The sequence below is a fragment of the Triticum dicoccoides genome, chromosome 1B (assembly GCF_002162155.2).
Source record: "Triticum dicoccoides isolate Atlit2015 ecotype Zavitan chromosome 1B, WEW_v2.0, whole genome shotgun sequence".
NCBI lineage: Eukaryota > Viridiplantae > Streptophyta > Magnoliopsida > Poales > Poaceae > Triticum > Triticum dicoccoides.
In genome coordinates, this window is record NC_041381.1 from 392,665,797 (window position 1) to 392,676,886 (window position 11,090).

Consider the following 11,090-nt stretch of genomic DNA (forward strand, 5'->3'; position numbering starts at 1 on the left):
TTGAATTAAAAAACATGGGTAGGTGCACCAGTTTTTTTACCAAAAAAATAATTTAAAAATGGTTGAAAAATCATAAAAAAATAATTATAACAAACTTGGTCAAGTGTTACACTCGTCATTTTTGTTGCAAAGAAATAACTTTCGAGGTATTGTTGGTGAAAAACAAAATCAACACTACATTAGAGTTATTGCCATGTGTAAATTGTTCTTTTGCTCAATTTTTTTACAGGAGTTTTTCTTTTTCAAAAATTTTATACGAGTACATCAGTAGGTTAAGCTTGTTCGAAAAAAGTTTCCAAGATTTTTGACTTCTTCGTGAATTGCTATTCTTTTCCGGGAAACCATTTTCTCATGTTCATCTACAACTATGTGTATCAGGGTATTTTCTTGTCAAAATGTATTTAAGAGCGGTCTTATTTCAAAGTATTAACCATAGAGAACACAAATGCCAACGGATCATAAATTAAACTTTTGATTCAATGGATAAATTAGATTCAAGCTCTAAAATCTTATGAAAAAGGCATAGATAATGAAAAATTAAATGTGCAGTGTAAGAGGGAATGGAGGAGAGAGATTGAACCTCAAAGAAATTAAATGTGGATGGGAGAATCTCTTGTTTCATCCTTTTTTTAGAACGAAGGCTCAAGGGAGAGCCCGACTTTGAATTAACAAAGCCATCAACCGGCCAGGGATTACACAAGGCCATCATTACAACCACTAAACATCTGCGAAAAGCCGCAAACAAGAAACGAAAAGAGCAGCAGATACATAGTGTTGCCGAAGCAGCTTACAAGCACCAAAGACTAAGCCCTATAGGGATAAGCAAATTAAGCACTAGCTAGAAGTCGATGGCGTCCACCAAGTGAAGTAGATCAAGCTGAGCAAACCGGAGGGGTTCTTCATACTGAGACAAAGTCCAGCGATGGTCACGTCCTCATCTACACCGAAAGGTGACAGCTTGTTCGATCCACTCCTCTCCAAATCCAGAGGGGACCCCTGCCCCTCGCCTTGGCTCAAAAGGCGCCGGACCGCTGGAATATGGAGAAGCTCACCCTAGAGCCAGGATAGGACACGATGCCGGGCACCATGGGAGATTCTCAACCCGACACAGTGCTGCACGAGGAACCAGATGAATTGCCACACCGCAGGTCACCGCTCCAACCACCAAGGGGAAAAACTGCACAAAGGCACTGACACTGAACAAACGAACAACGAGTAAGATGAAGCAACCTTACAGGAAGCAGATCAAGCCTGAATGGATCGACTCCATGCCCAAGCCACCGCATCAAGTTGTTGCTAGCAGAAGAGAGGAGCCCTATCCCCTCCCTGCCAAAGAATGGCGCCAACCGGCGAGCAAGCAAGAAAGGATCCGGCGAGCAAGCCAAAGCAGAGCATCACTGCTACATAAACAGAGCACCAAGCTTCATCTCCCTCGCTGCTGACACAGCCAACCTGACACCCACCTCACAGCACTCTGCACACTCCTGCCATGCCCAAGACGACACCTTCAAGAAGGTGGCGACACACGTTGCGCCGTTGCCGTCCAGTCTTGAAAAGACAAGGGTTTTCACCCGGGTCATGGAGCAGGAGGGAGAGGAAACGAACCTCGACAAAGCCTCCGAGGAGGAAAACGACACCTGTTGTGTCGCCGATGCCGTGGCCGGAGAGCCAGCCAAGGATTTCTCCCGATCCAGTTCCGCAGCTCCAAGCAACCCCACCAGCCACGGATCCGGCGTTCAGAGGCCGCCGGCGACCAGATCCGGCGAGGAGGAGCGCGCTGAGGGGGAGTGGAGGCTGCCTTCAGATCCAGGCCCGAAACAGGGGGGGCGCCCCCGCTGCGACCGGCGCCAGCGCCCGCCGTCACTCGCTGCCCTCGCGACCAAGAAGACGGGGGGCAACACCCGCGACGCCGCTCGCCGCAGAAACGGCACCGTCGCACCACCCGAGGCCGCTGCCTCGGCGCCCAAAGCCCTCCGCGAGGAGCGAAGCAACCAGATCCTCGCCGCCACCGTCCTGGGCGACCACGCGGGCTTCGCCGGAGGCCTCCTCGGGCGGCGGCGAGGGGGGAGGAGGAGGGGAAGGGGGGCCGGCGGCTAGGGTTTTCTCGCCACCTGAGTCGCCCCGAGCGGAGCGACGCTGGGGCCCTAGGGTGACCATCCTCTTGTTTCATCCTAGACTAGACCAGGACTGTCTACCTCAAAGAAAAAGAAAAAGACTAGGACTGTCCGGCACAATGAGGAGGGATTCCTCCAACAGAGGAGACCGGCGAGAAGGGAAGAAGCGAAATCCCCTTCCGACGATCACACATTAGGGTTTGGGTTCGGTGATGATCTCGATTGCCGGCAGAGATGCCGCACGGGAGGACCCCGTTCAATTTGATCCAGAGTTCGGCTCCGGCGCTGGTGGCAGTGATGAAGGCCCGTCTCTCAGATCGTCCTCTGCGCGTGCTATGGTCTGGCCGCCATCGGATTCATCACACGAGCTCGCGGACCAGGAGGATTACAGAGTCAGCGAGGAGGATTTCCGCAAGCACCTCGCTGTTTTGTCCAGCAGGCCTCGTCCCACAACCATCGTCGGGCCCAGGATGGACAGTGAACAGCAACGCAAGGTCGACTAGCGCCTTGCGCTCTACCGCATCAGAGCATCCAAGGTTATTATTTCCTGGCATTCCCCCTATTATCTTGTGTGCACATCCCGTCTTGTGTGCGCATCCCGTCTGTTTTCTGCTAATTTATCTGCAATGCTCCTGCAAGTTTCTGATGAACTTTATCTCTCACGGCTTGTGTTTCTGTTGCACATGCAGATGGCACAGGGAGTGCCCATGGATGAGCTGGATGACATGACTCTGAGAAAGGAATACTCCCCGGAAGCTCTCGAGGAAACGTATTACTTCAGTGACTACGACCATGATGACAGCATTGATTGGTACTTCGACCCTGACCACTCGGTCCACTCCTACTTGAGTGACTACCACCGCCTTGTCCTTAAAAATGGAGATGTAAGTGGCATCCGCTCATACTCATAACGATGCCTAGTTCAGCTTCAGCTTCAGCATTTAGTTTATATAGCACGCGTGAATCAATTGCGCATTTCAACTAATCTGATACTTCTGCTTGGACCAAATAAGATGCCGTGTTCCTTCTAGTTGCAAATCCTTGTCGCGGTGTTCAGTTTTGAAGCAATATTAATAATTCGTAGCACCTTTGTATGTATTTGGATTGATCATGTAAAAGTGCCATGGTGGTATTTTTCACACAGTGATTTCTCTATATTAAAGTTTTGTAGTTCTGAAAGTGCCAAATATTGAAATTGCATCCTGGAGACTGTGGGAAGTATGAAATATCCAGACATGGTTACACACTCACTACTTCCCCTGATGTCGAAGCTATGTTTTTGAAGCTTTTGTTTTTCTTCAGAACTGTCCCTTGTTTTAACACTTCAGTGATGATGAACATTGTACACAAGTTTAATTAGCACAGTAAATTTGTTTAATAGCATCGAAACCTTTCGTTAAGTAATGTATGTCATCTATTTCTTCTCTCCCTTGGGAGTGCAGGGCACGAGGTACCTTGACTGGGAGAAGTACTGCTCATGGTTTACTACCTATGAAACAGATGAAGAGTATCTCAAGTACTTTGAAGAAATATCAAAGAAAATCAAGGTATGCATCATCAGATGTACTATGAAGGTTTAATCTACTCTAATTTCTTCATCTTTCTAGGATACCAATAACCTTTATCTTTTGAGACAGTGGATTAAACGTTACATGGAATTTGAACGAGGATCTCCTGAGGTAAACATGCCGTAAAGAAAACCATGTGGAGTAAAAGGTACAAATGAAGTATAATACCATGATAACCCTTTTGCTCTTTAGTGGATAGAGGTGGAAGCTAGAGGATTTCGGCAAGCAGTGGAGATCGCGCTAGACTTTCCCCACATGAGCTTTGATTTAGCTTTGACTGTTAGATCCGTCGGGATCGGTTAGGCTAGATATTCCGGTAGTTCTTACCTTCTTCTTGTGGCTCGAGGAGCTCCTGGTGCCGGCCATGGTGATGGTGCCGGAGATGACAGAGAGAGGTGAGGTGGCAGTGGCTGTGGTGGAGCTTCCCGTCGCTTCAGCGCCTCCCTCCAGATCGGATTAGGGTTAGGAGTGGGGAACAGTGGCGGCGACGAACCTCGTACCCTGTGCCCTAGTCCCCACCTCCTCTTTATAGCACTGCGCGACAGGGGCCCACCAACCTTGCTTGGGCTGGACGCCCCCGATCAGGGCGTGGGTCAAGGGCCCAATGAGCCGTTGGGCCCATTGGAGGAGAGATCAATCTAACATTGACTGCATACACGGTACAATATATCTCTTTCAGTAATTCCTGAGATCAGCAACAGTTCTTGTTTTATTTGACATCAACATTCTTTTTATTCAGGATCATATTTTTAACACGAGATTTGATCATTTTGACCGTGAAGAAATTGATCCTCTTCTTTTTGAGATTTGGAAACGTCTCACTAAGCGAAAGGTTAGCATCGTACCTTGGCATGTATAGTATGGAGCTGTCATTTGTGGTGTACTCATCCAATGAAACCTTGGTCTTTACAAACAAAACCATAGTATCTGTTTGTGTTCACTTGGTGATTTATGTTCCGTTCTTGGACATTGCTCAGATTACATTCAGACAGGCTCTGGAACAAATCCAGCAAGAGAACATGTTCCCTCGACAGGAGAAGTGTATACAATTTGTACTGGATAATAGTAGTATCTATACTCGTTTGCAATCAACTGTAAGTTCCTGTAGACCGCGGTTCTGCAATTTATGCCCTAATCCTATGGAGTTCTGATTATTGACGTGCATTATCCTTGCTAATCCTTTCATTTTTTTCCAGTTTGATACTTGCGTGGAAGATATCTCTGATGAGGTATGTATGATATATAAAAATTATATGCAATTTACAGTGAATCACATCGTTGAGTGTGCTTTTTTTAATGAGGGCCCACCTCTCGATTCCATTAGTTCTAGACAGGTTGAACAGCTACCGCTATCACTAGCAGTTCAAAAGAAAGAAAATTAAAAGGATTAAAGCGAAAACTAGTTACTGACCAGGGTATAACACACACGAGCCACAACCCAGCAGAGAGTATTAGCAGCTAACAGTTCTAAACTGCAAAGCAGAGTCAAAACACATCAGAAGTTACATAGCCCATTACATTGGCAAGTTGCTGTGAATAATTATCCAAACAATCATCAGGGCAAGTTTTGGATGCAGGTGTCCCATCTGCTTCTCTAGGTACACTGTTGGTGGAGCGCCTCCTGATGTTTCAACAGTTTATCCTCTAGGAAACTTAGTCATTGCCTGTTTGGAGCCCTGCCCATATTTTTGTGAAGGCTAACAGGAAAAATAAATAAATTCAGCCGACAAATTTATTAGTTTGTGCTCAAAGCAATCCCTGTTTCTAGTCTTCCAGATTGCCCAGCGTGAAGTTGCCAATCCCGACACTTGTTTGGAGACACTATTTACTATTTGGTGGTGGCGTGGCTGCATAAAATTGCAGAGAAATCCAATAGTAGGGACTAACTATTTAGATATAGAAGATAGTGCGTCATTGTGTTCTTTTAATTTTTTTGCTGTATTCGGGTGAGTTTAAACCGTCTCTCTGCTGCGATACGAGCAATATGGGATGAAGATAGCACATCATTGTGTTCTTTTAATTTGTGTACCTTCTTAAAATCTCATATAGATGACACAAACCTTTGATTGCTGTAGACTCCAGAGGATGAAGGACGTAGGTTGATTACAATGGCGGTTTGGAGTAAGGTTATGCATGCTTGTTCTGGTACAGTCTGCGAGTTCCTTTTTTATTCTTGAAGATTGCAACTAAACTTCATTTTAAATTTCAGCTTCACAAAGAGAAGACGTGGAATGAATATATTATGAGGAAGATAGAGATTGCTAAACACATTGGGTTGGATCTCCAAGTATGTATCCATCTTGCATATCCTCGAAATTTCCTGTGACTGTACATGTTTATTCGTCTTAAAGAAAACTGAGGCCTCGTTCACCTTGCAGGCTACATGTATCCGAATTTAATACCCAGAAGGATGTGGACTGTTGTTGTCGAACAAAATATTGTTCGTTGCTCACTTGGATGAAAACTAAGATGTATCCGTGTAGTATATGCTGATAGTGCATTGAGTTGGAGCGCGGTGATTCGGTGCCCAGATCACCTGGGCATGGACAGTAAATTCAAACTTTAAAAAGGAACACTGTTTGGACCCAATTTTGTATTTTTGCGTAGAGGTCCTTAAATTTCCAAATACCACGAAAATCTGCATGCTCCTTGTGCAGGCGGGCATTTTTTTATTCCAGAAGAGTTTAGAATTTTGTACTTTTTTTGGATTTACTGTTCGTTAGGTGCAGAGCTTTGGCTTGGATGTGAATTACCGCTTGAGTTGCAACTTTTTTTTTTCGAGAAAACGCAAATGGCTTTTGCGTTTCATTGCATTGGAAAGAAAGGGGAATTTACATCCTCCTGGGAGGTAGTTTTACACAGCCAAGAGGGCCTAGTGGACATCCCAGGATGGTGGCAAAACAACCCGAGCCCTTGTGCTCCGGCCTTTGCCCAACATCGGGTCTCGTCTTTAATCCTGTCTACAAGCTCATTCAGCGAAGGCCTCACATGGTCGAAAACACACGCGTTCCTATGCTTCCAAACCATCCACGGCACCAATAGGCGCCACAGATTTGAGGGCCTTGCGAAGCGCTGGCGGTGTGAATTCCTTAGCGCGCAGCCACCAATCCATGAGCGAGCCGTCGTGATCGGGTGTCGGTGCCGGTAGGCGTAGCCAAGAAAGGACCTCGTGCCAAGTCTGCCTGGTGAATGGGCACGCAAGCATCAGGTGTCCAATCGTCTCTGGTTCCTGGTCGCACAGGAGGCACCGTGGGTGGTGTTGCAGGCCACAGTGATGATGTTATGTACCTAGGGTAGGGTCATGGACCTATCTAGGATACCATACCCAAGGACATCCTTAGACGAAGCTAACTTCGAGTCGACCAAGAGAGACTCCACTCGACCGGCTAAAAGACACTCGACGAACCTAAAGACACTCGACCATGAAGACTCACTCGACCATCAGGAGTTCAGGATCTACTACGTATCCAAACGGTCTGTAATTAAGTAGTCTTAATGGTCATGATGACACTTTATGTAGGGCGTTACCAGTAACGTCCGGCCTTAATGTACTTTAACCCTCTGCTACGTGGGTTGGCTGGGGTCCTGGCGTCCTCTATATAAGCCACCCCCCTCCACTGGTAGAAGGGTTCGCACCCCTGTAACTCATATACACATAAACCAGTTGACCGCCTCCGGGCTCCGACACGTAGGGCTTTTACTTCCTCAGAGAAGGGCCTGAACTCGTTAAACACTCGTGTGTACAACTACTCCATAGCTAGGATCTTGCCACTCCATACCTACCCCCCATTCTACTGTCAGACTTAGAACCACGACAGTTGGCGCCCACCGTGGGGCAGGTGTCTTAGCGACTTTTTGGAGAAGTTGCAATTTGTCCGATTGCCTTCATCATGGTTTCCGGCGGAGCTCTGGTCGAGGGTCGCGAGATCCGTCTCGGTGCGCTCACTTTCATCGCCGACGACTCCGCTTGGCTCCAGGAGGCACCACTCGACATCGACGCGCTCCCCGTCCGCAGGGCGACGCACTTTCGGGCGTGTGTCCGCGGCGTCCTGCTGCGGCAGCCGTCGACCCCATACTGGTCGACTCCTGTGCCGTCCTCCCTCCCTGTCTCCCGCCAGCGCAAGCGCTCCGGTCGGTCGAGGCTCCAGCGATGGGTGAGACACGCAGTGGCTCGCCAATCGGCCACCACCCAAGTCGCGGCAATTGAGCCCGACGAATCTCTCTACGGCCTGTTCGACTGGCTCCGTAGAGACTGCATCCGAGTGCGATAGCAGTGATCCAGCGGCGGAGGTCCTGATGGTCAACGGGCCTCGTAGTCCTCCTAGTTTCCCCCGCAACGACGGGATGGACGACGGGGGCGACCCCGCTCAGGCCCACGAAGAGTATCAGCCTGAGCCACTCACTTCTTAGCAGAGGGAAGAACTTCGCCGCCGGAACATGGATGCCCTGCATACTCCCATTGCAGGAGAAACTCCTGAGGCTTGTGCCCTGGAAGAGGCGCGTTTAGCCAACCTGGCTGAACGCACTCGACTGGAGAACCTCCAGCGAGCACTCGACGAGCGTGCGCGTCAGCGAGTACCCGACTCCCGCCGACGCCAGCTCTTTCCGCAACCGACTCAGGTATATCGAACCCCGATTCAAAATTTGGCAGCTGCAGCCCGTATAGCGGAGTCAATTCAGCCCTCTCAGTCGGAGGCTGGAAGAGGCTTGATGCAGATCAGAGATTTGCTCCGGGCGGTAGGAGATCAGAATTCAGCTGTGTCGCAGTCGCGCAACAGGATTCATAGTCGATCCGTCACTGCGAATACTGTTCAGTCGGCTCACAGTCCAAGGTCGCCTCCGAGGCGCGTGGGACGTGAAGGCCGGCGGGACCACCATGATGATCGATTTGATCGTGATGACAGGCGTCGAGTGCCCACTCCTTCCTCGAGAAGTGGGTCTAACGCCCATCGGCAGCAAGATGACAGACGCCAGCTCAGTGTTGGCCGGAGAGCTCCAGTCGACCCCAGAGAGCCAGGCTTTTACGCGAGATCCATCATCGTGCAAGGTTTGGTCGACCGGAACAGAGCTCATAGAGGTGGCCATGACAGAGATGTGCCCACAAGCAGCCGAGTCCATGTTTCGGGTCCAGAATGCTTTAGCAGAGCCATCAGAGCCGCACTGATACCCCCCAACTTCAGGTTGGCGACTGGAGTGAGTAAGTTCATCGGAGAATCTAAGCCTGAAACTTGGCTTGAAGATTACCGAGTGGCTGTTCAGATTGGTGGCGGTAATGATGAGGTGGCCATGAAGCATTTGCCACTTATGCTAGAGGGTTCGGCCAGGGCGTGGTTGAATCAGTTAGCTCCTAGCAGCATTTACACCTGGGAAGATCTTTCCCGAGTGTTCGTCAGGACGTTCAAGGGAACTTGCAAGCGACCGGCCGGATTGACAGAGCTGCAAGTTTGCGTACAAAAGTCGAGTGAAACACTGAGAGATTACATCCAGAGATGGATCACTTTGCATCATACTGTAGAGAATGTGTCAGACCATCAAGCGGTCTGCGCCTTCAAGGATGGTGTCAAGAACAGAGAGTTGAGCCTGAAGTTTGGTCGAACTGGAGATATGACCCTGAGTCGGATGATGGAAATAGCCACCAAGTACGCCAATGGCGAAGAAGAGGACCGACTCCGGAGTGGCAAGTACAAGCCGAGTCAGTGGATAAAGGAAACTCCAGTCGGAAGCAAAAGCGGAAGGCCGAGCCAGCTGCTCCTGGAGAGGCTCTGGCCGTGACTCAGGGCAAATTCAAAGGGAAGCCCAAAGGATCTTGGAACCCCAAGAAGGTAAAAGATAAGGAAGGTAACGACATGATGGATCTACCGTGTCATATCCACACGAAGAAAGACGAAGAGGGTAACTTCATCTACCCAAAGCATACCACTCGCCAGTGCCGACTCTTAATCCAGCAGTTTCAAGGGAAACAGTCGAAGGACAAAGCGAAGGAGTCGGACAAGGCTGAGGACAAGGAGGACAGTGATGGAGAGTACCCTCATGTCAACTCCACTCTGATGATTTTTGCTGATGTAGAGAGCAAAAGTCGACTGAAAGTGATCAACCGTGAGGTCAATATGGTCGCCCCGGCGACACCAAACTATCTGAGATGGTCGCAAACTCCCATTACTTTCGACCAGTCTGATCATCCTACTCACATTGCCACCCCTGGGAGGCAAGCGCTGGTGGTCGACCCAGTCGTCGAAGGCACTCGACTGACGAAGGTATTGATGGATGGCGGCAGTGGATTGAATATACTGTATGTAGAGACGCTCAAGGGAATGGGCATTCCGATGTCCAGGCTCAGTTCCAGCAACATGAGTTTTCACGGAGTCATCCCGGGAAAGAAGGCTGAGTCACTCGGCGAAATAGCTCTGGATTTAGTGTTCGGCGACTCGAAGCATTTCCGCAAAGAGAAGCTGACATTTGAAGTCGTGGATTTCCGAAGCGCCTACCACGCTATTTTGGGAAGACCAGCCTATGCCCGCTTCATGGCTCGACCATGTTATGTGTACCTCAAGTTAAAGATGCCTGGCCCCAAAGGCGTGATCACCATCACTAGCAGTCGAAAGAAGGCAGAAGAGTGTTTCCAGAAAGGCTCAAAGATTGCGGATGACCAGATAACAGTGGTAGAGCTGGAGGAATACAAGAAGAATGCAGATCCGAGTGATTTGCTGCGAGCCAAGAAGCCCACCACAGAGTCAGCATTTCAGTCGTCCGGGGAGACGAAGCCAGTTCATATCCACCCGACTGACCCCAATGCAGCTCCGACCCATATTTCCACAACACTCGACTCTAAATAGGAAGAAGCGCTCATCCAGTTCCTCTGTGAGAACTGGGACATCTTTGCATGGAAGCCAGCTGACATGCCGGGTGTTCCTAGGGGGCTGGTTGAGCATCGCCTTAGAGTCGACTCAAAAGTGAAACCCGTTAAAGAACATCTTCGACGGTCCGCCATTCAAAAGAAAAAAGCCATTGGCGAGGAAGTGGCTCGACTCCTTGCAGCAGAGTTCATCCGAGAGATATACCACTCCGAGTGGCTCACCAATGTCATCATGGTTCCCAAGAAGGACAATTCACTTCGTATGTGCATTGATTTCAAACATATCAATCGAGCCTGCCCGAAAGATCATTTTCCTCTCCCTCGCATCGACCAAATTGTCGACTCGACTGCAGGGTGCGAGAGATTGTCTTTTCTAGACGCTTATTCCGGGTATCATCAGATCCGTCTGTATGGACCTGACGAAATCAAAACAACTTTCATCACTCCATTCGGGTGCTTCTGCTATATCACCATGCCATTCGGCCTCAAGAATGCCGGAGCCATGTTCATGAGAATGATTCAAAAGTGTTTACTCACTCAAATCAGTCGGAATGT

General features: G+C 49.1%; 1 pseudogene; it reads left to right on the forward strand.

The window, feature by feature from the left end:
* Nucleotides 1-2,222: 2,222 nt before the first annotated feature.
* On the forward strand, nucleotides 2,223-6,375 carry LOC119337289 (annotated as a pseudogene).
* Nucleotides 6,376-11,090: the final 4,715 nt, after the last annotated feature.